At 40.6% G+C, this 26,667-nt stretch overlaps 1 protein-coding gene and 1 long non-coding RNA gene across 6 annotated transcripts in view; one reads left to right on the top strand and one right to left on the bottom strand.

Annotated features, from left to right (window-relative positions):
* Positions 1-26,667, top strand: part of GAB1 (GRB2 associated binding protein 1) — a 115,849-nt gene that overhangs the window by 18,113 nt on the left and 71,069 nt on the right. The gene's annotated exons all lie outside the window — the stretch shown is intronic.
* LOC125753005 (uncharacterized) lies at positions 13,725-25,591 on the bottom strand. The gene is made up of 2 exons (XR_007403794.1): positions 18,515-25,591; positions 13,725-15,127 (listed from the first exon to the last, which is right to left on the bottom strand). It is a non-coding gene; the product is annotated as an uncharacterized LOC125753005 (long non-coding RNA).

Here is a 26,667-nt window from a genome sequence, read left to right as displayed (position 1 = left end):
TTTCTTCCTACAATTTATTCCAATCCCATATGTTGTTTAACGTAGTGATAGATGTTTCCAGTGAATATTTATATTTGTTGAAAACAGAGATGAATGCTCTTAGGGAAAACCATAACTTGAAGTACTGCTACAAGTGCAGCCTAAAAAATATATATATAGCTTATACATTATCAGTGGGAGTATTTTTTTTACCTTAAAATTTTCTGGTTTAGGTTTAACTTGGAAAATAAGTTATAAAATCTTAGGCAAGCAGATATATTGCCACTTGTATAAGTTACTAAAGGGAAGTATTTCTTTAGTAATTACATATGATTTACCTCTAAAGTTAATATACGTAGTTAGCCTTATAATAGTTTTACATTTACTTATATTTGAATAAAAAAGTGTATAAATTGACTTAAAATTTTAGTAAGTTGGTGCTTTATGTTTTTTAATACTCAGACATATTTGAATGTTTAATATCTCCCTACTGATTTTAATGAGTCTTGAGCAGTTATTGATACTCTTTTCTGGTAGATTCTGTGTATATTAAATTTTGAGGAAATTGGTTTTTATTGCTGAGTTGGAGAAATACTATATGTTAAGAAACCCGCATTTTTACTAAGGGAAATTTAATTGAACATGGATATTGAAATATTTTCAATCTTTCAAAAAAGGTCCTAGTCTTAAAAACATTCATGTACGTTTTCAAATAGAATCTCTTGAGTTTCTAAGCCATATGTTTCCAAAGCAGAATATATTCTTATAACTTTGAGGTTTTTATTGAAAACCTTAGGGAAAAGAAAATGACTCAAGAAAGATAAAGGCCAGGTTTTCTTAAAGTAATGAAAGGGGGGAAAAACCAAATTTCTAGTACTCTTCCTATTCCTAATGAGAAAAATGAGGTCCAGGCAGTTGGACCTAGGAAGTACCCTAAGTACAAGGCCAGCTGGTTTCAGCAGGCATACATAGACACGAGCCCAAGCTCTGACCCAGCTTGGTACCATCCTAATCTGCCCCCTACCCCACATGGGCACAAGCTCTGGCCCAGCCTAGTACCATCCCAATCTGCCCCTCACCCCACATGGGCACAAGCTGTGACCCAGCCTAGTACCATCCCAGTCTGACCCCCTCCCCATATGAGCACAAGCTCTGACGCAGCCTAGTACCATCCCAGTCTGACCCCCACCCCACATGGGCACAAACTCTGGCCCAGCCTAGTACCATCCCAGTCTGCCCCCCTCCCCACATGAGCACAAGCTCTGACCCAGCCTAGTACCATCCCAGTCTGCCCCCCACCCGACATGAGCACAAGCTCTGACCCAGCCTAGTACCATCCCAATCTGCCCCCCACCCCATATGGGCACAAGCTCTGACCCAGCCTAGTACCATCCCAATCTGTGCTCCCCCCCCCCCCACCCCCCGCCCATCTTCAGTAGTTTGGTATGATTTCTGACATTCTGACAGCTGGACACTAAGAACATTTTCATTGTTAGGAGCCCTGGTAATATGGTAAATTGACCCCAATCTCTCTCTCTTTTTTTTTAATTTTAATTTTTTAATTGTAAAACACACATAGTATAAAACTTGGTATCAGTTCAGTGGTGTTAACTACAGTCCCAAGTGTCATGCCACCTTGGTCTCTTGCCTCTCTGTCTAGTCTCTGCAGCCTGGAAAACTGAAGGGGCTTGATACCAGCACCATTTGAGAACGTTGTGCACCTCACCTATGTTTATACTCCTTCACTGTAGTAGGAAGTTAATTATGTGGGATTTGCTCACCTGAGCCACATGGAAGATCCTAGTGTACATTTGGAAATCCCATGCCCCTTTCTGCCCCTGAGGAAAAATTCTTTCATGATCTAGAGTCAGTGTTCAGTTTAGTCTTGAGCATATGAGAATGAGTCACCCTAGGTAACTATGTAATCCCATTTATACCTTCCTTCCAACCTCCCCTTGATTTTTAAACCTAAGATACTAGATCCTGATTTCCTGTCAAGATCTTGTGACTAGGGACTACTTTAGGGCCTGGGCAGTGTTGAGATTATTTTGGAACTGGTACTTTCTGTTCTACTGAGAAAGAAGCAGTATGGCCTAAGTTTTAAAATTCAGACTATGTGTGGAATGTCTGTGGGGATGAAGAAACAAGTCAAATGCTTTTTTGGAAGGCAAGGGGAAAGTGAAAATTTTAAGCTAACCTGATTTTGTGGGGGAAATTTTGAGATTTTTAGAATATATACAAACCAGACATAACTGCTCTGTGATTTCTTTGTACACACAGAAGAAATGCTTGATATTGGGCTAAAAAGACATCGTTGAGTAGTTGTGTTAACTCATAAAATAGCTGAGTTCTTTTGATTCCAATTACCATTATCTAAACAATGTGTAACCACTACTTTTGTTTCCTCATTTATAGAATGAAAAATATTTCACTGGGAAATTATTTTAAAAAGAATACTTGTGAAGTACTTTGGAATCCTTAAGGTACTTTGAATGTGGTACTTAAAGAATATAAATCATTAATATTTATGTTTTCAGACCTGTGGGGGTATATGGCAGTGGGAATAAACCTCACAATACCCATTTTTCAAGACAGCGTGCATTTGGACACGCCGTTCTCCCTAAATGCTTATTTTAAATTGGCAGTGGTTTAGCCAGCAGTCGGGAATCTCACATAGCAAGCGTTTGGCACGCCTGTTTTAACCTGCACAGGTTCACTTCGCACAAAGAAGGGGAAGGTGGGGTTACATGGTGGAAGCACCCTGTTAGCCTCATTAACATATTTTGAATAACTGTATTTGAACATTTGCCAGCTAAGCTAGGCTGTTTGGATGCTTGCCAAAGGAGCAGTGGGAACTTGGGAGCCTAGCATAGAGATTTGAGCCTGTGAAATGTTTACTTTTTCTTCTTGGAGGGGAAACATTTTAGAAGTTGCTATTTAGGTTATTTCCCTTATTCTCCCAACAGAACAACTTTTTTTTTTTTTTTAATTCTGCAGAAATTTGAGATCTTCTCTTCCCACTGCCTCTATTTCTCTCTCTCTCTCTCTCTCTCTCTCTCTCTTTCTTTTCTTTTCTTTCTTTTTTTCTTTTTTCTTTTTTTTTGAATATGTACCTTAGGACTTGTCACAGAAATCCCTTTGATAATCTCTCCCGGATTAGATTGAATTCCTACTCAGCCTGTCTTTGGTCTTTGCAAAATTAGTCCTAAAGTCCTTTCTGTGAGCTGATCTAGAGAACCTCTTCTGCAGGCTCATCCTGTGAACACAAATGGTTGGAACAGGACAGACAGGATAGACTAGGGTGCATGTAGAGTCCATTCCTGCCCAGCGGATGCTTAGATCATAAAGATGCCAGCCTGGTTCAGCTCGATAGAGCACAGAAATGGTTTTTACATGGTTATAGTTTTGTGGCTTGTAACTGTGTCCAGAAATAACTCTTCTGACTTTGCATCAATACCTCTGGCTGAAACCACAACTTGGGGCTTTAAGTACTAGTTAAGGTAAATAATAGTTAAAGCTGTTAAAGCTTTAACTATATTAAGATTATAGCTATTTAAAAACTAGTTAAGGAAATAATAGCTGAAACCAGGGGTCCTTGGATATTGTGATGCAGCAGATTTTAGGGGCACAAAAACGAGGCAGCCCTTATGCTTAGTTCTGTAGTTCATTTGTGGGGGGCCAGGTTGAGGGAATATCAAAATCATCAGGGAGTTTTTTTTTTTTTTAAGATGTTATTTATTTGTTCATGAGAGACCCAGAGAGAGGCAGAGGCAGAGACACAGGCAGAGGGAGATGCAGATGCAGGCTCCGTGCAGGGAGCCCAGATGCAGATGCAGGCTCCGTGCAGGGAGCCCGATGTGGGACTTAATCCCAGGACCCCGGGGTCACGCCCTGGGCTGAAGGGAGATGCTTGACCCCTGAGCCACTAGGTGCTCCTAATAGGGAGCTTTTTCAGAAACCATTCACCTTGATTGTTTTTTCCTATTCACACTTATTGCAGTAAAGGGTGGAAGGACAAGGTAATGAGGGCGCATTTGAATCTACAATCTTTGAAACCGTGGGTGCTTTCCACTGGGTGGTGGTTTCCATAGTTTAGGCCAGTTTGCAATGCTGCCTCTTGCTTATTTACTCTTTGGAATGGAAAGATACAGCCTGATGACACCAACTCTCACTGCTCCTATGAAAGATTTTGAAGTAATATGTCAAATGCGCATTTAATAGGCTCACCAAAAGGGGTTTTCTGCCTGCTTGGAGCTTTTCTTTTCTCTTTATCTCTTTAAAGGTGGTTCTTAAGACCAACTTTTTAAAATCAGGCAAATACAGTATATCAAAAACAAGAAAGAACAAATTTGATTATAGCCATTTAAAAAAAATTTTTTTTAAATGAGAACTTAAGAAAGAACTCTGGTACATTAAATCAAGCCTTAAATTTTTAACACGTATTATAATGAGCATATGTGTTTATATTTTATATGCCAATCATGTGTATATAAGTATACATGCTTTTAGATTTCTAGACTGAAACTCTTAAATTTCAGCTAGCTTTTGTTGAATTTCATTGATTTACTTGTAATTTTGTGAATACTATGTGTGATTTATATATTTACATAATCACCATCTAGTATTAACTACGTAAATATATCTTGAAGTTTTTTTTTCTTAGTGATTCATAACAGCCTGCTTAAAAGAAAAAAACTATAGGTCATTGTAATTATGAAGCAATGTAGGGTTAATGAATACCTTTGATCGTTTCTGTATTTATATTTTTTATCATAAAATGTTAAATTTGTGTTTGTGGAGCTTCTCTGTTGTGTCCATTTATTGTGTTGCAGAAATATTTATAGAATATTACCAGTTCACTATTTAGTAGATGTTTAACATCTCAGAGGGTAGTAGATATAAAATCTATTTCTCAAACAGGTACTTACATGAAACAAACAATTTATTCAAGTCCTCTAACAACCCTAGTGAAACTTGAGTTCTGGCACCAGGCCCACATTTAAGCTGATTGTGTGTGTGTGTGTGCGCAAGCGTGTGCATGCACAAACAATACTAATCACTCGTAGTCTCTTTAGAACGTAGAATGTTTTTACGTGCAAATATGAGTTATTCGGTAGGTACATCAGATTTTGAAAACTAAACGAAATGTAAATTGTATTGACTTTTGTTTGTATCCCATTTAACTAATTTTAGTAACTTACTAGGTGGTATTTTTAGGGATACATGTAACTTCTTCATTGGTTGTGTTTTCCATATTTTAGTTACAAAGGGCTAGCCATGGAGTGTGAATGAAGAGGCTACTACCTTCAAGTATAGTGAGGATTGAGCTCATTTAACCATTGCTCCAGTTTATCCTCCCACAAGTATGCTCCCCAGCTCCCTGGCATATTTACATATTATATAATCCGGACTGGTTTGTCCTGTTTGGTAGGTTTGTTATAAACTGCAGAGCTAAGTAAATGTGTGATAACATTTTAAATGGCATTACAAGTTAAACAGTACTTGAGGAGTGATGTAGCAGAGGGCCCCAGCTGTCAGGTGCCCTGGGGTCAGCCTCCTTTGGGGCCGTTTCCGTTTTTTTGTGGGTAACAGGAAATAAACATGAAACTGTAGTAATGCCTGACCAGAGGACCACTCCTTTTTCCAGGTGACATCCTGCCTGTCATATCTGATACTGAACATGTCTCATACTGAAAGTAGACGTTGACTATGTCCATTAATGACTTTTGTACAGAAAACCAACAGGCAGAAACCAACATACTAAACTGTTTGTGCTCAGGATGGAAACAGGGAGGAAGGTAACTCAATGAGTTTTGTTCCCCTCCTCCCTCAGCGTCTAACAAGAGAACGTTGCCATGTGCTTGGTGATGAACATTTCTTACGGCTGCACAGTCCTGGGTTAAGCTGACACACGGTGCCTAACTTATCCCCAGTTACGGGCTACTGGGTGTTCTAAAGCATCCTCTGGCCTTACCTGTTTACCTTTATGAAAGGTGTGCATCTTATGTGAGTACTCTAAACCTTCTAGGTCTGTGCGTCCCCCTTCAATGCTGAGTGTATTCTTCTCACGTGCATTTACTGTTAGGCCCACTTGGAAACTGGGATCTAATGATGGGTGTGGAAGTCTTTTCTGGAAGGCCTCTCTCCTCCATACAGGGCCTCTCTGAGATTGCAGGGGTTCTAGTGCCCCAGACTGGTCGTGATGCCTGCCCCCCTGCCATGCTACATGCCTCAGCCTCTCACTCTCTCACCTGTTCCCATGTCAGAGCTTCTCTTTGAACCAAGAGCTTCTCTTTGTCAGACCTTAACTTGGAAGGTCTCAGTTGAATAGCAACCTGGTTTTTCCTTGTGAGTCAATGCTTAGTTTGAAGTATACTAAAAGAGGTTCTTATTTCTGTAGGTCAGGCAGGTTGCAGCCTGCTTGCGTTTTTAGTATCTCTGGTTAATAATGACTTTAGAGCATGGAAGAGGAACTGGCTCTTTTATGAATGTTGCATAAAACTCTGTGGCCTTGTGCAAATGATCTAACTTCACGTGAATCATGTCTGATAGACAGTCTGCATTTGTGTGGATAGATTCACCACCCTGTGTGCTAGTCTGAAATAATGAGGGACAGAATCATCCTATATATGGGACATACGTTTTTTTCATTATTTTTGCTGTTTTAAATTTGCTTTTATTGATATCAGAAATATATTTTTTATTCTTTTAATTTTTGAACTGAAGTTTTAAAACTTATATCCATGGAATTACCATCTTTTCAATGGTTGATTACTGAAGTTTATAATCAGAAGATTGTGAGACCTTTAAAGGATAAAATGGAAAATAAAATTAGGTCGAGGACAAGGAATTCTACTTGGATATTGCAAAAATAGAAAAAAAAATAAGTGAATGAATAACTGGCAATGCAAACTCTTTTTCCTGTAAGTCCCTTTTTCCCAAACCCTTGCCATCATGCTAAAAAAAGTTTTCTTGCAAGTTGATTTTTCTCAGAATCCTGCTGCTTACTGTTAATAAGAATTTTTTTCATGTGCCAGAGTTTTGTTTTTCATGTGATTTCTGCATCAATTTGGGTCTTACTGAAAATATTTTTTTAAGTGCAGTGGCAAAAGTTATTGATAGTAAGCCAAAAGGAAAATTTAACATGAACTTCTGTACAATTTAGTTATAATGATGAGGGGAAATTAAATGCACTTTCCAAGGTGAATGATGTTAAATTATTATAGGAGAAATATCAATTCTAATTGAAGATGAAGTATGAGTGCTTATTTCCAGTTTCAAAAATGACATTTTTCACTTGCCACCTGGTGTCCCCCCCCCCCCCCCGCCAGGATGCATATTTTTAAGGTTTCTCTGTCAGGCTAACACAAGGTGATGCTACTCACTGAGCCAGCTTACTGGAATGACATCATGGTTTCCCTGGGAATAATTAAACAGGGTAAAAATTCAAGTTTTTTAGAGGGTGTGATTGGGCTTCTTGAGCAATGTGATACCTTGGAGCAAACAAGAAAGTAACTGAATACTTTTAAGGGGATAGTGTTCTGTATCTCTCAGTCTGATAGGAATAAAGAAATCATGTTTTAGATACTGCTATTAAAACAGCATGTGATGTGTTCATCCTGTTAATTCCTTTTAAGAAATAATTTCAGAAGTGGTCAGGAACATCTTGTTCAGCAGTTTGCTGTGACTCCCCGACTTACTGGGAGGATCTCACTAGATTTGTTTGCTCTGTAAATCTCACAGTGGCCTTCGACCAAAAGGAATGAAATGTTACCTGACCTGCTATATCTGTCAGGATTCTGAGTTGAAAGTAACAGAAACCTTGGCTAATTTCGTCAGAAAAGGGGTCTATTAAAGTTATTAGCACACAGTCTCTCTGGGAAAGCCACAGGCCTAGCTTTGAAGCTCATCAGTCAGCACAGTGCCCCTGAGTTGGTCCAAGGAGCCGTGACCGTAGGCCCTGCATCTTACACTACCAACACCAGGGACACGGGGTAATGATCATTGCCGTTACTGCCGCTGGAAGCTGCATTTGCTGCCCCAACCCCAGACTCAGATTTTGTCCAGTTCTTATTTCTTGAGATTTCTTAAGATTTAAAATCTGGAATGAATTTGTTTGGTGAAGCCGGTGTACCTAAGTGTATACCTGCACTCTGTTACAGGGAAACTAAGAAAAAGCAATTACCGGAAATTTTCTGCTTTTGTAGTCTTAGGGTTAATGATTTTCCAAACATAGGGAGGGAGAGTTAAGGTGCTAGACAATCCAGAGGAATCCTATAAGTCTTCTCTTTCAGGCATATTGGGGGTAGAGGTAGGAGGATTCAAAACAAGGACAACTACCCTGCTGCAGAACTTACAATGTCTGCTAATAATAAATATAGGGAACAAATGTTATCACAAAACCCATAATTTCTCAGTATTCTCATATCAACAGCTTCCACGGACGTAAGAGGAAGTACTTTGTTTAAGAAACAGCTTTTATGTACTTGGTGGTGTTTTTGTTTTTAAATTTTTATCTCTAATCCATACAACAACAGCCTTGAAAAGTAGATGTTATTGCCCCCATTTTTACAGGTAAAGAAACTAGGGTTCCAAAGTACCTTCCCCAAATGACATAGCTAGTAGATGTCGGTGCTGAAATTCAGACTCATTTGTGTCTGTGCCAGAACCCCTGTGCTTTCTCTTGTATCAGCTTCCCCATTCATAGAAATTTTGTGGAAGAGCCCATATGGCCTCCCTCATTTAAACCAGAAATTTTTATGAGTGCTTCTGCATTGTTTCCCTTAGTCCAGCACTTGCCATTTATCATGAGTCTCCTAGGCTCAGGAGAGTGACTGGGGCTAGAGCTGGGCACCCATATGGTCATCCTGGAAAGGTTCGTTTGGGTGAGAGAAGGGATGCTGAGAGCTTGCAGAATACTAGTTTGATAAATGGACCAGAAGGAGAGGAACCAGCAAAACACACGGTGAGTTTTACTTGGTAGGAGGAGGTTCAGAAAGGAGACTTGTTCAGGGAGCCAGAGATCATGGTTTCAGAAGGAGGGTGTGGTTGGGAGTCAGGTGCTTCAAGAATCAAAATAGGATGAGGTGGGGGAAAATAGCCATTGAGGTGAACTGGCCAAGCAGGAAGTCGTGGCTGCCTTTTGTAATTTGAAATAGTATTCTCTGAATCTTACCCATCTCTGTTAATCAACCATGAAGTGTAATGATGGAAACACCACACAGGATTTTAGTTTCTCATACTCCATGGACATGTACAGTTTTGTGTTTAAACTTTTAATTCCTTTTTAAATAATGTTTTGGTAGTTGTTGGGGCCACACCTGTATAGTGAACAGTCCAGATGGACTGAGATTTCCCTACATCCTGTTCTGGAGTCACATTTGTTTTATTTAGAGGCCACTGTCCCTCAAGAATGTCTTAGATTGACTCCCTATCAGTCTGTTATTTTATGTCTGCCCACATAGAAGCTAATGGTCCACTTTCCTTCCTACTCACTCAGCCTTGTGAAATCTTCCAACCACTTATGCTATTTGTTTGTCTTTTTGCAAATCAAAGGAGCATCATTCATGTCACCTTAAAACATCCTTCTAATTAAACTTCAGAAAGGATGAAGGATGAGTGATTAAAATGTAGTTACTCATAGTTTATTTAATTCTTCTCCCGCTAGAGAACCTCTTCAGAGTACACAGGCATAGGAATAAAAATAAAAGTATTCCTAAATGGGTTACAGAAAATCATGGGGAAAATTGGAGAAGCAGTTGGAGTGGATTTTAATGTCTGTAAGGTTGTGTGTCCAGAGCATGGGCCCTGAGCAGGATGGCCTTCTCCTGACTGAAATGCAGCCTTATCTTGTCTGTTGTGATCAGAACACAATCTCTCCTTTATTCTGGAGTGATAGGATTTCCCTGCTGGCAGCCTGTTCTGGTTACTGCTGCAGCCCCGGTGCTCGCCGGTTCACTCCCCCTCCCTTGTCAACGCCAGTCCTCTCTGCCCTGCTCTGGCTGGCCCTGGGATCTGTAAGGAGGAGTGGGAGCAGGGAGATGAAAATAAAAGTTCTTCCTGCAGCTGCTTTTTAGTTACTTGTTTCTGTCCCTCATTTCCTCTCACCCCAGTGATGAAATGAATGCAGATGAAGGAGAGGGACATGGTACCTCATATTTTTAGTAATCTCTTCCTTTTCTCATCAACCCTCCCCACTCCCCGGGTCCCTATTCTCGTTCTAACCCTCCAATATCTATCTTTTCTGTTAGAATAGAAGCTCCCGAGGTAGAAAAACCATGTCAGTTTTGGTGTCTGCTGTGCCCCCCACTGCCAGCACAGGGCCTGCTGTCTAGAAGACACTCATGTGCTTGCTCGATGAGTGAGTGAGAGGAGGTCAGGGAGTGAAGCATCACGTCCGTCGGCATCATTCTGATTTCTTTCTTTCCTTTTTTTTTTTTTTTAAGATTTATTTATTTATTTATGATAGAGAAAGAGAGAGAGAGGCAGAGACACAGGAGGAGGGAGAAGCAGGCTCCATGCTGGGAGCCCGACGTGGGACTCGATCCCTGGTTTCCAGGATCGCGCCCTGGGCCAAAGGCAGGCACTAAACCGCTGAGCCACCCAGGGATCCCCATCATTCTGATTTCTTACTCTTCCCCCCAGTTCTCTAGCCCTGCAGGGAACCTGCCTCCTGGGCAGCAGCAAGAGGATGGCTCTCCCGGTGGGGTGCTGGACACATTTTCCTATGGTGCATTTTTCTGTATAGTGATTAGTCTGTTGGAACTTTATACTTAAGGAGGCTTTTGTGGGCTGGCCAGAGAAGTGAACCCTTATGTACAACATTGTTTCTATGGGAAAATGCTTTATGACTTCAAGCGAATCTACTTACATACAAACTTTTTTGTATTACAACCTTTCCTTGAGTTGGGGACTGCCATTGCATGATCTCCCATTCAGGCTCTTTATTCATTACGAATATATAAATGAACAGTAAGTCATTTCTTTGTAGAAGGACCAGAGACAGAAGTCTTTCCTTCTGAGATTACAAACTATTACATTAAAATGAATTTAATTCATCCAACATGGTAGTTTGTTTCCAATGTATTTATAGAGTGACTGGCATATACTGGGCTTTGTACAGAGGATTCACACGTGAATAAAATAGGGACTCTATCCTGGTAAGGTCACAGTCAGGTTTCCATTTTAATAGTAATTGGATTCATATATATCCCACAAGGTCACTTCCAGCTCTGAAATTCAGTAACTCTTTGGTTTTGAATTGCTGTATTCATTGGCTCATTTTCCTTGACATCCGTGGTTCTATTATAAAATGTATTTTTAGATAACACTAGAGAAAGCATTGAGATATGAGTAGCAATTAATAGCAGCAGTCTCGGGATCCCTGGGTGGCGCAGAGGTTTGTTGCCTGCCTTTGACCCAGGGCGCGATCCTGGAGACCCGGGATCGAATCCCATGTTGGGCTCCCAGTGCATGGAGCCTGCTTCTCCCTCTGCCTATGTCTCTGCCTCTCTCTCTCTGTGACTATCATAAATAAATAAAAAATTAAAAAAAAATAGCAGCAGTCTCACCTTTATAACTTTTAAGTAATTGTAAAACTTTTTATTATTAAGAATGGGAAATCCTGGAAAAAAAATTTATTTTTATTCTAGCTTTTACCATAAAAAATGAAGCCAGACACATCATGAGCTTGACATAAAAATATATTGAGTGATCGGGGCTTTACTCTGAAAGTGTAAGAATTCCACAAGGATAATATATATTTAGGTGTTGGGATTAGCAAATATTTTTGTTTTTTTCTAAATGCTTTCCTGTAATTTTTAAACAGTTTATAGCAAGTATATGTTAATTCCCCACTGCCACTATTGCACATATTCATATGTGCAATATATGTTATATGTGCATATAACACAATATTTTTTTCAGTTAAGTAAAAATATTTTAGGGAGGTATGCTTCTTTCCCCAAATCATTTACCCGTGTGTCTTAATAAATACTTGATGAACAAAACCTAGTTTCTGGGAGTTGTAATGTGGGAAATCTGAATGTTTATATGAGAAATTCTATAGCTATTTATAAAATATACTTAGAACCCCGTGGCATAAAAAATAAGCCTTTCTTGAGCTGAGTCGTGACTTGGGTTCTGTGTAAATGGTCTTATTCTGCACTGAGACTTGAAAAGTTACCTGGTAGTTAATTTCAAATATGTTTGAACCACAGACTTCCTTATTAGAGGATCTCTGGTTTTTAATAAAAGTCTGTAATTCAAGTAATATATTAACCATCTCTGGCAAGTGAATAAATGACTCCTCCTAGCACCTGGAGAAAAACAGGTACTCTATCTAGCTGCTAGAACTCCAGGTAGTGATCAGGGTAATCACTGAATCAGTGTTTAGAGTTAAATTTCCAAATACATTGAGTGTTATTTTTCTTCTCTGTAATAACTACTAATAAACTACATGTTTTATTGCCTTATTGGTTTCCTATTTCTCGCTTTAACACTTTTTTTTTAAAGGTTTATTCATTTATTTTAGAAAGAGAGAAAGAGGGAGATCAATCACACATGGGGAGGGAGAGGCAGAGAGGGAGAGAGAGAGAGAGTCAGAGAAGCAGATTCCCCAGGAGCAGAAGCTTGGAGCTCTAGGCGGGGCTTGAACTCAGGACCCAGAGATCATGACCTGAGCTGAAACCAAGAGTCGAAACCAAGAGTCAGAGCTCAACCAAGTGAGCCACCCAGGTGCCCCAGCAGTTTCTCTTAATGTAAAAATCAACCTCTACCTAGAATCTGGTACCCATAATTATGGGAGATTGAAAACCCACATTTGAGGAGTAGTTTAGTTTTAGAGAAAGAACAATTCACACATTATTCAGTATTTTGCTTATGTGTCCTTTGTGTATTCTTTGCTATCTTATTTAATAGAGAATGGTAACTCCATGCAGGTATACATCACTGTGCTTCTCTTGACAAAAAGAGATCATTATCTAGATAGCAAGAATCTCAAATTATTAAAATAAACTGGTTGCATATTAACACAGTTTAGTCAGTGTTTATTATTGTTTCACCATTATAGAAATTGAAATAGAGGTACTTCCACAAGTTCATTGGAAGATTGTTTGTAGTTAAGGTTTCCATTTTAGGAAAAGTCACATTGCAAAGTAATGAATCAAATTTAAAATGAGAGAAATAATGCCTTTCTTGATGACTGGCAAATAATAGATAAGCAATAAGTAATGGGTTCATTTATGACAAGGTAAATATTCAGATTTAGAAGGTAGGGTCATCTCAACAGTCCACAGGTCTGCACATCATGAGGCATTTTCCTCCTATTTGTGCCTTAAATATGTGCACATGGTGCAAAATTGGTAAGCTTTTTATCGTTTTATATGCAGTTCTGTTTTTCACTTTCATATGCTTTTACCTTTTTTCTTTTTCTTCTCTTTTACTTTTGCTTTTTTTTTAAAAAAAAAAAGATTTTACTTATTTATTCATGAGAGACACTGAGAGAGGCAGAGGCACAGGCAGAGGGAGAAGCAGGTTCCCTTTTGGGAGCCCAGTGCAGAATTTGATCCCAGGACCCCAGGATCATTACCTGAGTCAAAGGGAGACACTCAACCAGTGGGCATCCCAGGTGCCCTTCATTTGCTTTTACTCTTAAAATGAACTTTTGCTTAAGGTAGATTTTTATTTGTTATGAGTCAAGTTTTGCTTATACTTGAGTTTTTTCTAAGTTCACTGTGTATAGCAAAGCACACAATCAGAAATTTATGGTAAATATGACTCAGAAGAGGAAATTGTGAGCTTTCTAAAGTCTTTGGGTCTTTTTTTTTTTTTAAGTTTTTATTTATTTATTCATGAGACACACAGAGAGAGAGAGAGGCAGAGACACAGGCAGAGGGAGAAGCAGGCTCCACACAGGGAGCCCGACACAGGACTCGATCCCGGGACTCCAGGATCATGCCCTGGGCTGAAGGCGGTGCTAAACCGCTGAGCCACCTGGGCTGCCCAGGGTATAATGTTTTTAAAGTTGATCCATGTTGTGGCATATACAACAACTTCATTCCTTGTTATTTATATGGATATATGAATTTGTTTATCCAAAATGGATTAAACTTATTTTTGAATTGAAAATTTGACAATCCTCAAAGCCCTCTGTAATTTTCCCAGACTTCTTTCTCTTACCTCTATCCACATTCCACATATTTCATGGCTGGGTTTTCATTGTATAATTTTTTTGTTTTAAGGATTATCTCAAATGCTGTTTCCTTTCTGAATTTTTTTCCCTTGATTGCTTGAGTAATAAGTAATCTTCCTTTAGATTCTCACAGTTCTTCATCTTTGCCATAGTTTCAACGTGCACTTTGGTTGTTTATATGCTTGTCTCTCATTTCATATTTTAATGCATGAGACCGGGGACATTTCTGTTGCTATCAGAAATAACCCTGCAAATAGCCAAAAATCAATACATGGTTTTTAAAGTAATGAATGAGGTCACTGAAGATTACTCGGTATCATAAAATAAGGCTGTCATTGGTAGTTATTATTTCTAGTTGGGATGCCAAAATTTATCTCAGAAATTAAAGAAGATAACTATGTTTTTGGAACAACCCGTCTTCTCATTAGTGCAGTGACTTAGTGTCTGGTATATATTTGGAACTCAGTAAATGTTTGTTGAATTGGACCCAGTATCTGGTAACAGGACTGGGTAAATTTTCAGTGTCTCTAGAAAGGAAATTCTGTGTTTTCTTATGAATATATCTCGAAGCCCCAAGCTTAAAAGTGAGAGTGTATGTTGGTCAAATGAGGAAATGGTTTGGAGAACCTCTTTCCAGGAGCAGCTGCTTTTCACTGTCATTTTGGAAGTGTCATCTTCAGATATGTCAGTCAGTGTTTGCCTTTTTCTTTTCCCTTCCAAAGAAGTAAGTTCTGGTTACCACTGAAGACTAATGAAACAGACTGTAATTCGTTCTCTAAGTGTAAGGACTAAAGGTACATCCTTTTTGAAGCCCTGTTTGGACCAGCCTTAAGTCAGAGGTAGAATTGTAAATTCAGATGAAGGTCTTTAAGTTCTGACAGTGGGGCAGTTCACAAGTGCTCTTCTCCGGTGCAGCAAGGACCTTGGTTCTGGGCGTTTCCAGCCACATCTGCAGGGCTTTGAAAAGGAAGAAAGATGTTACTGGTAGGTTCTGTCTTTGAAGGATAAAAAAGAGTAAAAGGGGTTCCTGTCAGCATGGCAAATAACTTCGGATATTCTAGCGCTAATTAGTTTATGTGGTCAAAGGTCAGAGAAAGGAGGCCCAGGATTGGAAGAGGTAAGCACCAGACTTTTGGGGTTCTCTTGGTTGCTTTTTCTCCCATGACATTTGTCCCCAGAATAGGACTGTGCTGTTTTTAAAATTTTTTTTTAATCTTTTATATATTTTATTTATTCATGAGAGACACACACACACACAGAGAGGCAGAGATGCAGGCAGAGGGAGAAGCAGGGTCCCTGCAGGGAGCCCGAGGGTGGGACTCCATCCCAGGTCTCCAGGATTAGGTCCTGGGCTGAAGGCGGTGCTAAACCGCTGAGCCACCCGGGCTGCCCAGGACTGTGATGTTTTGGAGTAGATGCTGCTACTCCATCATTTTGTGATTATCTAAAACTTAGATTACTTAAATAGTTTGAAAATTTATTATAGTAGGAATTGTAATACAAAATTGTTATGGTTTTCATTTTTATCTTCTCTATTCCCATCCCTCTAAGTTACTACAGATATGCCAAATTTCCGTAACTATATACAATTAAGATATTTTAATTATATAATACATAAGCAGTTGTTCTTGCCAGTCAATTCCTGTGGAGGTTTTTCCTTATATTTTGTGCAGCTCTCAGATTTTTGTCCCTTTTTATTGGATAATAACTTACAAAGTTGTCTTTATTTCCTTTGTCTAAATTCAGATGGCTTTATGTGTACTTTTCCCACCTGATCTTTTATTTGCTTAATGTTTGCTGTGCCTCTAGAACTCATAAAGAAACACTGGGTGTGAGGACGGGAGGCGGGGGGCGCGCCTGGGTGGCTCAATCAGTTAAGCATCAGTGTCCTGGGATGGAGCCCCACGTGGGTGGCTTCTGTGCAGCGGGGAGTCTGCCTCTGCCTCTCCCTCTGCTCCTCCCTCTGCTCATGCTCTCTCCCTCTCTCTCAAATATATAAATAAAATTTTAATAAAAAAATTACTGACCGACCATTACTAAACATTTTCATTCATGGCACTGAGCAAAGATAGCATTTTCCCACTAGGTACATTCTTTACAAGGTAAAAATCAATGCAAGGTGAAAATATCCTATTGCTCCAGTCAGGTCGACCTCAATAATAAAAGATGAAAAAGAGAAGTTTGGTAGTGTTTGTTCTTTCACAAATTCATATCTGGAGAAATAACATAATATATACATGATTTCCTGATAACTGCCTTTGGTGTCCAAAATCTGATATTGTTGCATGATAATCTGACATTGCTTCCTGTTTCTGAAGGGATGATTGGATGTGAAGCCAAAATGCTTGCTAAACCAGGAAACTACTATTTCAGAATGCACAGGAACTCAGGCTGCTTGAGCAGTTGTGCGGGGACACAGGCTAACTGTAAACTGTACGGGCTGAATGTCTTCCCACTGTCGTGGCTGCTTTTAAAAACTGGCTCCAAATAAGTGAAAGGCCTAGTGTTAGCATTATAGTAGCATTAAAATTAATGAGCAAGAGAACTCAACCGAAGCCCAGTGTGCTCCCACCAGTCCCTGTAAGCATTCACGCAGACACTGGATAAGGACCGGCTCATGTGGTGATTGGTCAGCGGCCTGGTGGGAAGCAGGTTGGCAACAGTCCATGATTTGGGGGAACATTTGGTCAAAAGACTACTTACTAGAATATAGAGTATAGTGAGAATATAAGGGCCTGTAAATGGGGTGGGCAGGGGCTAGTACCTATACTTGAAGAGGAAAGAGGAGAGAATATTACCAAACCCCAAGAAAGATGGATTATGGAGAAATAGCTGTCAGGGCGCCTGGGTGGCTCAGCCGGTTAAGCCTCGGCCTTTGGCTCAGGTCATGATCCCAGGAGCCTGGGATGGAGCCCCACTTCATATCAGGCTTCCAGTTCAGCAGGGAGCCTGCTTCTCCCTCTCTGCTGCTCCCTCTGCTTGTGCTCTCTGGATCTCTCTATCAAATAAATAAATTTAAAAAATATTTTTAAAAAATGATTAAAAGAAAAAAAGAAATAGCTGCCTTGCAGAGACTGAGGTCTTCAGTCAAGGGACATGGCTGTCCATTGAGAACACAAGGATGCAGCCAGAGAATCAGTTCCCTGCCCTGAGGCCCGTCTGTATTATCCCCATTGGCCAAACCTGACCCAAAGCTAGAGAACAAGGTTGCTGCAGTCCTTCATAGTTCAGCCCTCCAGGCACAGAGCAGGATGGAGCTAGATGGAGGGTGGGGCTGGAGGGTGGGTGGCAACTGCCCACCCAGATCTCCTAAAAGATTCCTGTAGTGATTGGGTGGGGTATTCCCCCTCTTCCCTGTTGATACGATGGAACTCATTTCTGTGTCATTGGGTCTCAAAAATAGGTAAGGTTACCTAGTTCAGGCATGTAGAAAATGTCAGCATCTATTTTAATATTTTTCAGTTATGAGGAACTAAATCTTCAAGAAGCAGCCTGTTCTGTTGTTAAACAGCTCTAATTATTAGGAAGGATTGTTTTGCATTGGAACCCACCTTCCTATGACTTGTCGTGATTGCCAGTTCTCTCTTTTGGAGGTACACAGAAAAAGGCTACCCTCTTGCCATTTATCTTCTATCCTCATTTTAACTCTGTGCTGTTTAACAGTCATTCATTTATTCAACATATTTATCAAATGTCTGCTATGGGTTTGGGCTCGTTCTAGGTGCTGGATATTCAGCTGTGAACAAGACAAAACACTTGCATTCATGGAGCTTCTGTTTTCATGGGTGGGGCAGACATTGGGCAAATATATAATGTGACGTCCAGCGGTGATAACTGCTGAGACTATCCACTGCTAACCACCATTCACAAGAGAAAACTGTGGTTGAGTCGGAGTTAACCGTGTAATGCGGTTGCCCAAAAGCCTAACTCCTTCTCTGGCTGTGTAAATAGAATGCCCAGCGCTGGCGAGGTCATGTCCTCATCCGTATGATTAATATAACTGTTCAGTTAAAGAAAAACAGTGACACTGGATCATTCCTTCAGATTATCACAGATCAATAATTAGTATTCTTTTAGGATGTGTTTCAAATAATTGTGAGGCCCCCTTAATTATGTCATCCGCCTCACACTTCTCTATTTTATCCAGACCTTCTTGAGAAATGAAGATGTATTTTGTTTACAGTATTTCTCTCTGATACCAGGCTTATCAAAAAACATATTAGGATAATTGGACATGACACTGGAAATACAATAGGCTATTACTACCCCTCCCGTACCCAGTCTTACAGTTTATCGCCTTGAAAATCTAAGTTAGAATTTTGTTCAAATTGATCCCAAGCTTACCTCTGTGTGGTTTCCTCATTTTCGTATGTACCCTTTTCTTCTTTTCTGGAACTTTACTTTCATGTATAGGGAACTTGACAGTAGTGATTCTTTGGTTCTTGAAGAGGAGATGAAGCTAAAATTTAAAAGTGGCCTTTGTTCCCTCTTTTCAGGGTGGGCTCCCGTTTCCAGTTTTACGTTTCTTCCTTGATCAGATCCAGAACATTGAGGGGCCCCTGGGGGGCTCAGTAGTGAGCATCTGCCTTCAGCCCAGGGCGTGACCCCAGGGTCCTGGGATCGAGTCCCACGTGGGGCTCCCTGCATGGAGCCTGCTTCTCCCTCTGTCTGGGTCTCTGCCTCTCTCTCTGTCTCTGTGTCTCATGAGTAAATAAATAACATCTTGAAAAAAAAAAAGTCTAGAACATTGAGGCAAAATAGCAGCTGGATTATTCTACATTCTGACTTCTGTGACGGTTATGTCATTTCCCCCGGGATTTTAAAAGGGAATGGGAATGGCTGTGTGCCCCGATTGCTGCTCCTGCTGGCTGTACCCGAGGTCTTCCCGGGCCCTCTCTAGCCTCCCTGAAGTGCCTGCAGGGAGTGAACTCTTAGGTGTGTGTCCAGAGCATTAGTACATGTGTTTGGTTTGGTTTTTAATTTTTGTGAGCTTCCTGTAAGACTAGAGTATGGTTTTTTTTTTTTTAGAGGCCTCTGTATTTGTGGGTTAGAAAAAAAAGACGACAGTATTGACCTTATTCTTCATGGGAATATTTTTATTTTCTAAGGAGTTTGGTGTCCTGTTTTCTAGGACTTTCTGGATCACATATATAGCATCCTGACTGTGCTCAGATGCTTACGAGCACATACATCTTGCTGGCAGTGTGACCTTAAAGGGGACCGTTACGGAAGCTGTCTCGTGCTCTGTGCACCAGTATCCGCGGACCTTGTGGTTAAACCTGCCAAACCTGTGAAGTCAAGTGACTTTTAACTCAGGGTTTGAATTGACTGCAGATACTGGAGATGTGCCTGTGCTGACTGGGAGATCAGTGTATTAGCTGAGTTTAAAGACCAGAAGCTGTTTAACAATTTTCCTTGCTTTTCACATACTGCAGAGAAAAGGCTAAATCCCGTCTGGTGCGCGCTATCATAGGAATCTTACACTTTAGATTCATAAACAGTATGTTCGGGTTTTCTAGATTTGGCATTTGTTGTGTTCTGGGTTGATTTTATAGTAAGTGTCCAATTTCTTGCCTTTTAACTATAACTGAATTCTAGTTGACTAAAGGGGTAGAATTTGAATTTGTGTTTAGTACCTGCAGCTGTTACCAGGCTCATGTGGGCGTCACTGTCCCCCTGGGGTCTCTTCACAAACAGACATAGCGGTCATGCTCTGGTGAACACTCCCCTGGCGTACACCAGTGTTCTGGTGTAACTCCCTCTCAGGAGTGTCCTGGTTTGGAAGAGAAACTGTGTGGTTCCCTTGGGTACATCCCCGAGCCATCCTAGAAAGCACATGGCTCCCACTGTGTGTCATTGCTCTGACCTCTGGCCCTTTCTTACTCACCGTTCCCTACAACGACCAGAAAACCCAATGATCCTTGGAATCTGTTCATCTTCTTAAAGGGACATTTGATGACATACTTCCTTAGAAGGACAGGGCTGGTACTCATGGCTAAAGAGCAACTTCCATTATGTTGTGACATTGAAAACTCATTTTCTCAATGTAACTGAACTTTTCTTGCTGAACGGATCTGATTAAAAACTTTATACAGTGATGGATTTTTAGTAATATTAGCTGTTTAAATGCAGGATCTTTTAGGGGCACCTGGGTGGCTCAGTTGGTCAAGCATCCTACTCTTGGTTTTGGCTCAGATCACGATCTCAGGGTTGTGGGATTGAACTCATCGGGTTCCATGCTCAGGGCGAAGTCTGCTTGAGATTCTCTCTCTCTCTCTCTCTCTCTCTCTCTCTGTGTCTCCCTCTCTCCCTCTGCCCCTCCCCCCAAAAATAAATAAATAAAATCTTTAAAACAAAATAAAAAATAGGGGTGCCAGGGAGGCTCAGTCGGTTAAGCATGTCTTCTCTCAGGTCATGATCTCAGGACCTGGGATGGAGCCGCGCCCCCCCCCCCCCCCCAAATCAGGCTCCCTGCTCAGCAGGGAGTCTGCTTCTCCCTCTCCTTCATGCTTGTGCTCTCTTGCTATCTCTCTCTCTCTCTCAAATTAATAAATAAAATCTTTGGAAAATCAAGTAAAATTAAAAATAAATGCAGAATATTTTAACCCATGGGCTTTTGCAAGCCACATTGCATCTTGTTCCATCCAAATGCTGACTGCTGTCTCCTCTGATAGTAGCTCCTGGAGGGCAGGGACCCACCCTAGCTTATTCATGTTGCCTCCCAGCACTGACCATTCAGTAGGTGTGGCTGAGAGAAAGAGGGAGGTATGGGGGAAAGGAGGGCTGTGAATTAGCCCTACTGCTTTCTGCTTCCCTTTTAAGAATTGAAGTGTCTGAGCTGCATGTCTAGGAGTATGAAGGGTAGTAAATATTTTAGGAAATGGCTTTCCCAATTTTCTGAATAGGACACATCATTTAGTTTCCCAGGGTTGCTACTCTCCAGCCGAACTTCTCAACCTCAGCACTATTCACAGGCTGGCCTGGATGATTCTGTTGTACGGCTGGCTCCGTGTGCATCATAGGACACTGAGTTAGCAGCATCCTTGGTCTCTACCCACTGGATGCCAGTAGTATACCCCACCCCCAGCTCTGACAACCAAAAATGTCTCTAGACATTGCCACATGAACAGGAGGCAAACAGAGACCTACCTACTTCTTGACAACCATTACTGTACAGAAGTTCCTGTCTTGAATAAATGCAGACCAAAGAAACCAGCAAATAATAGAAGTTTGGAGTTGGAAGGGAACTTGGAAATCATCCCCCATGCTGTTCCTCCCTGTGCTCCTCACCCCACCCCCGTTGCAACACATACCACTGTTTTATCCCTAAAGAACCTTATGACCCAGGGGAATTATTGAATATAAAAAAATATATAAGTATTTGAAGTAATAATTGATTTTGGACTGTAGACTTATTTTTGTTCACACATCCTTGGAAAGAGAAGTGTCTCCTCACAGATCTTTGGAAGGAGAAGTATTTCCCTCTAACCAACTCGAAATAAGAAAACATAAGCTTCTGGAAAAAACATAAGGGAATAATGATTCATATTGCAGAAAAATGAAAGGGTAGCACCACTAAAAAGGAATTAAAGACGTATATTGAACATTTGTTCAGATTAAAAAGAATAGTGCAAACTCACTAGGATATGGCTAGGTTTTTGGCATAGGCTTGTGGAGCTGTATGTGCTTCATATTAGGCTATTTTAAGTGCACGTATCTAAAAATAAACAGAAGAGTATTTAATGTATATAATTATTTGGCTTTTTCAAAATGACTTTTTACATCTAGTTATGATAATGGCCTACCCGATGAGATATTTCTACTGTAGGTTAAGTTGTATTTTATAAGGATATTTTCTATCTTGCTAAGAATTCTCACATAAAGGTAAGAACTCCAAAGTAAATATTAGCTGCTTGTGGTTATTTTAAGACTCATCTCCAAAAAAAATAAAAAATAAAAAAGACTCATCTCCATAACCAAGAGAATTTGGTTCTCACACTTTGTACCTTTTGATTACAAACAGCTCTAAACAGGTTTATGTTGTACTTCATCGAAGATTATAGAGGATCGGCAGACTGAGACGCTTTGGGACTGAAATTGGGCAATTCAGAGTTTCTCATGCGTGCAAGCCACCTTTTGTTTTGATCCCTGTCATTCTTGGTCAGTCTGTCTCAACATTCTGCTGGAAGGACTGTCCTGAGTGAGGACACAGAGAAAATGGCAGGATACTGAGCCACCAGGGCCACACAGTACCTGCTGTTGGAGGTAGGGTAACATCCAGTTGGCAGACTTTGGTCAGAACTTTTAGTTGGAGAGTCATGTTTAGAATCCGTTGGTCCTTTCTTGTAGTGTAGGTTTGGTTTCATTTAAGCACAATACAGTCACAAACTTAAACAAGAAGAATGTTTCTGAAAAATCATAGGTATGTTCATTTTTAATAAATCGAAGTATCAGGAGAACTTGCCAATTAAATTTATCCTAATGATCTGGTTCCCTATTGCCATCAAAAGACACTGTGATCACAGCCATGCTCTGATTTATCTTTTTTGTATAAGCTGGAGCGTTTTGTTATTGTTGTTGTTTTTTAATGTTCTGAAACCTATTTTGTGTGATTCTCAGTGAAAACACTTTCAACCATGTATGTTGGTAATTTGTTGAAAATTCATAACTGAAAACCTGCCACTCTGCTTTTAGTACTTGAAATCCCTTTGCAGAGAGACATTTTTCTCAAAACACATTGTTCGGAGGACCTCAAAAAGTTCATTATTGTGGCAAGAAGTCCTTCCTGAACTTTGGATCATTACAATAGTATGCTGATTTATGTCAAGAGTGGATGCAGACTTGAATAACTGTAGAGTCCTGGCAAATGTGAACATGTCAGATGTCTTGGCACAGTTCGGGGGCAGAAGGGGACTTTCCCACTTCTTTATGTAATCCACAACCATAGTATGTGGGAGTTTTATGAAATTTCTTCCGTTATACTGAAATGCTTAGCTTTTCATACCGTACATGCTGCACAGTGAGAGCAAGCTCTGTGTATGTATGCATATATTTAAATGAAAAAGAAAAATGAGATCCAAGAAATTCCTTAAGTTTGCAGTGCTGATTATTTTTAGACTGTGTTCATGTGTTCCAAAAGATCTCTTTTAAGTCAGTTGATTGGAACTTGGAACAGAACTTCCCATAGAAACAATAGTATATGTGGTGGTAAATTTTCCAGATGAGGCCTCAGAGCTTATTTAACCCATCATATGCTAACATGCTTTGCAGTACAAGGGGCAAGGTTGTGTTGCCTGTCAAAACAGTGTTTAATATTATTCAAATTGCAACCTGTTTCAATACTAGAAATTAAATAAAATTTAAGAATTTTTAACAAGAAATAAATTTTATTTCTATTAAAAGGTGGGTTTGAGGGAAAGTAATTTAAGGAGACTTGGTATGGTAGAGAGCTGCAGGGCGACCTGAAGATGCGACACTTAGTGTAGTTTGGGCATCTTGGACATGTAAATGGACCCCTTGAGCCTCAGTTTCTTCAAATGTTGTGGTTGTGAGGGTCAGAGCAGAAAGTGCTCGTGATGGTGAACTGTAATCTGCAAAGCTCTTTACAGATACTCAGTGTAAGTTCTTTCTTTCATTATGAAAATCCTATGACTTGATCTTTCTTTTTCTTGACGTACGTGTAGTGGTAGCAAAACTCTTTATGCCTAACAGTAATTAATAGGATCCCATTTAGCTCACAGACACAACAAATGCATAGTATTTTGGCCCGTTTCGAAGACAATAACATTTGCTTTTTTGAGACAGATGAAACTCCCAGAGTAACCTCTCTCACACATTTTTCTAGTCTCCAGATCTCTCCTGTCCTTTCCTTGTCTGTGTATCTCTTACTTAATCACCTTCTCAAATTTCACACTAGGGCTCACACTCTAGGCCGGCCCTCCCCGTGGCCTGGCCTCTGTCTGACCTGTGCCTCTGGCCTCAGAGCAGCTCCTTGCTGCTAGCAGACCCTGCAGTTGACCAGCTCTGACCGGGGGCCCTCTTCTGCGTGGGGTCTCCCTGGACACCAGACAGAGGCAACCTGTCCGGGAGGACCCGGCCTTGCTACAGTGCGGCTGGTGTGATAGGCCCAGCCTGGGGCCCCGGGGCCAGGTGTAAGGCTAGAAATGCTTGGGCCTGATCTCCCAGACCTGAGGAGCTTTTCTGGTGGAAGTGGGGTCAGGAAGCAACAAGGGGACTGTGGCCATCACAACAGAGCAAAGCTTTCCCATTTGCTGCCTCATTCACTGGGGAAGCTGGGTGGGGGGACTACTGTATGCTTGTGAGAGTCACAGTAACTCACCAAAGAAGCAAATTGAAAGGGGCTTATGAAAGTATTATTTTTTGGGTCAGAGTTATAAATTTAAGACCAAACATTAAAATAATAACATTTTATACTAGAACAAGTCTTAGAGATCAGGAAATCCAACTTACTCTTTTTAGAGTGGAGTCTTAAGCTGGACGGCTTAACTGATTTGTAGGTGTCTCATGCCTTCCAGTTTGAAACATTTCATAGGACATCCCGAAGACTCTACGTCTGCGCCTCACTATCCCTCTGTTTTCTCTATAAGGTTGGCATGGATTTTGCACAGCTGTGTGTTGGGATCCCTGGATCTGCCTAATAGTCTACAAAGACCAGAAGGGAAGGAGTAGGGAGCCTGCTACACAGTCTCTGATTCCTTCTCCCGGCATAGTCTGAATTAGTGATATTTATTAAAGAAGGCTATTTGTAGACGTTGTAGAGAAAAGAAGTCTGACACAGTTCCTGTTCTTTCAGAGCTTACAGTACTGTATTGTATATCAGTAGAGGGAGCTCATTCTGGGCCTTGCGGCACCCACTGAGTAGGATATTAGCGCACCGAGTTCTAGTTTTGTTTATTCCACTGATTTTTGTTAAGACTTAAAATTAAATTGTTCTTTTTTTTTTTTTTTTAAGGTTTTTATATTTACTTGAGAGAGAGCACACAGGTAGGCAGAGGGAGAAGCAGACTCCCTCCTGAGCAGGGAGCCCCATGAGGGGCTCAATCCCAGGACCCTGAGACTAAGACCTGAGGCTGAAATCAAGAGTTAGATCCCCAGCCGACTGCGGCACCCAGGCACACTGAGTTCTCGGGCCTTAATTTTCTTATCCATGAAATAAGATTAAATTCTGAAGTCTTTATATCTGTACTTTTTGTGAGTCATGTGTCATGATACTTTATTTTAATCATTGGGCTTTTGAACCCTATTATTTATTTCAAGAAATTCTTAGCCAGGATGTGGACACTAATTAATTTATATGCTGATGTGCTAGACAACGTAGCAATTTATTGAACCACAGGCTTGAAAGTGTCTGGAAATGTATAATGGTCCATAGCTTCAATTTTAAGGCAGAACTAGATCCCAAACCCCTATAAAATAATTTGGATTATTATATACCTCATTAGGTTTATAGAATAGAATATGCCTACTTTTGAATATTCACAGGCTTAGAAAGTAGAAAATGATTATTATAAAGAGATTTTGACTTTACAAAGGGATTTAACCACTGAACTCTTTGCAGTAGTGAGTTCTTGTGCATATAAAATATAATACGGTTCGCAGAAGCGTAGTTTATGTGCATCCGGGATATATGGTGGTTTATGTTTACAGTGCGTAGTTCTCCGAGGTCATGCTGAGCATGTGCATACCAAATATGCTTTCTGTTACCTAACTGGGAATTTTGTGTGGTTTGAGAGGCTTTTTTGCAGTCGTGTTGGAATTTTACAGACCTTTCTGCCCTCACTCTCGGTGTTTCTCCCTGTTCATGCAGCATTTGGGAGATCATTTAAGGTCATTGGATGAGGCACCAGTTAGGAGATGAACCTCTGAGTGGGGAGGTCGGATACTTTCTGTAGCAGCAGGAACACAGACCATGTACAGTTTTAGGCTCCATCGCCAGGACTGCCTTCAACTAGCTTTAAGCAAGGTACTTAACCCCTCAGAATCTCAGTTTTTCATTAGTAAAAGTGGGAATGATAATAACAATAATAATAGTATTAATAATGCTCATATGATGGGTGAGGGCATTTATCTTTTCTGAAGGAGCTGACGTAAAGCAGACACGCTGCCTTCTCCCTGCAGCGCAGTGGCGGGGAGCAGCCAGACAGCAGGAACGAACTCTGGGAGTAAGTTCCTAAGGCTGCCCTGCGGTTTAGGCTAGAGAGCTGCTGGTCTAGCAATGTGGGATGGTCTGGTACGGTGGTTAAACCCTTGACCTCTAGACCCAGGAGCCTGGGTTCTCCCTATTAGCTCTGCGCTCTTGGAAAAGTGAGTTATCTGTTTACTGCCTCAGTTTCTTGATCTGTAAACTGAGGCTATTAGCACTTCAGTCGTCAGGTTGTTGGGAGATCCCATGCTAATCTGTGTAGTGTTCAGAACAGTCCCCGGCACATGATAAGTCTGTTTACTGCAGTCTGTTGCCATGCAAAATCTTTGTTTGT

This window comes from Canis lupus, chromosome 19 (genome assembly GCF_003254725.2).
Source record: "Canis lupus dingo isolate Sandy chromosome 19, ASM325472v2, whole genome shotgun sequence".
Lineage (NCBI taxonomy): Eukaryota > Metazoa > Chordata > Mammalia > Carnivora > Canidae > Canis > Canis lupus.
Note: the sequence above shows the minus strand (reverse complement) of the source record. Positions and strands in the feature narration are given on the sequence as shown.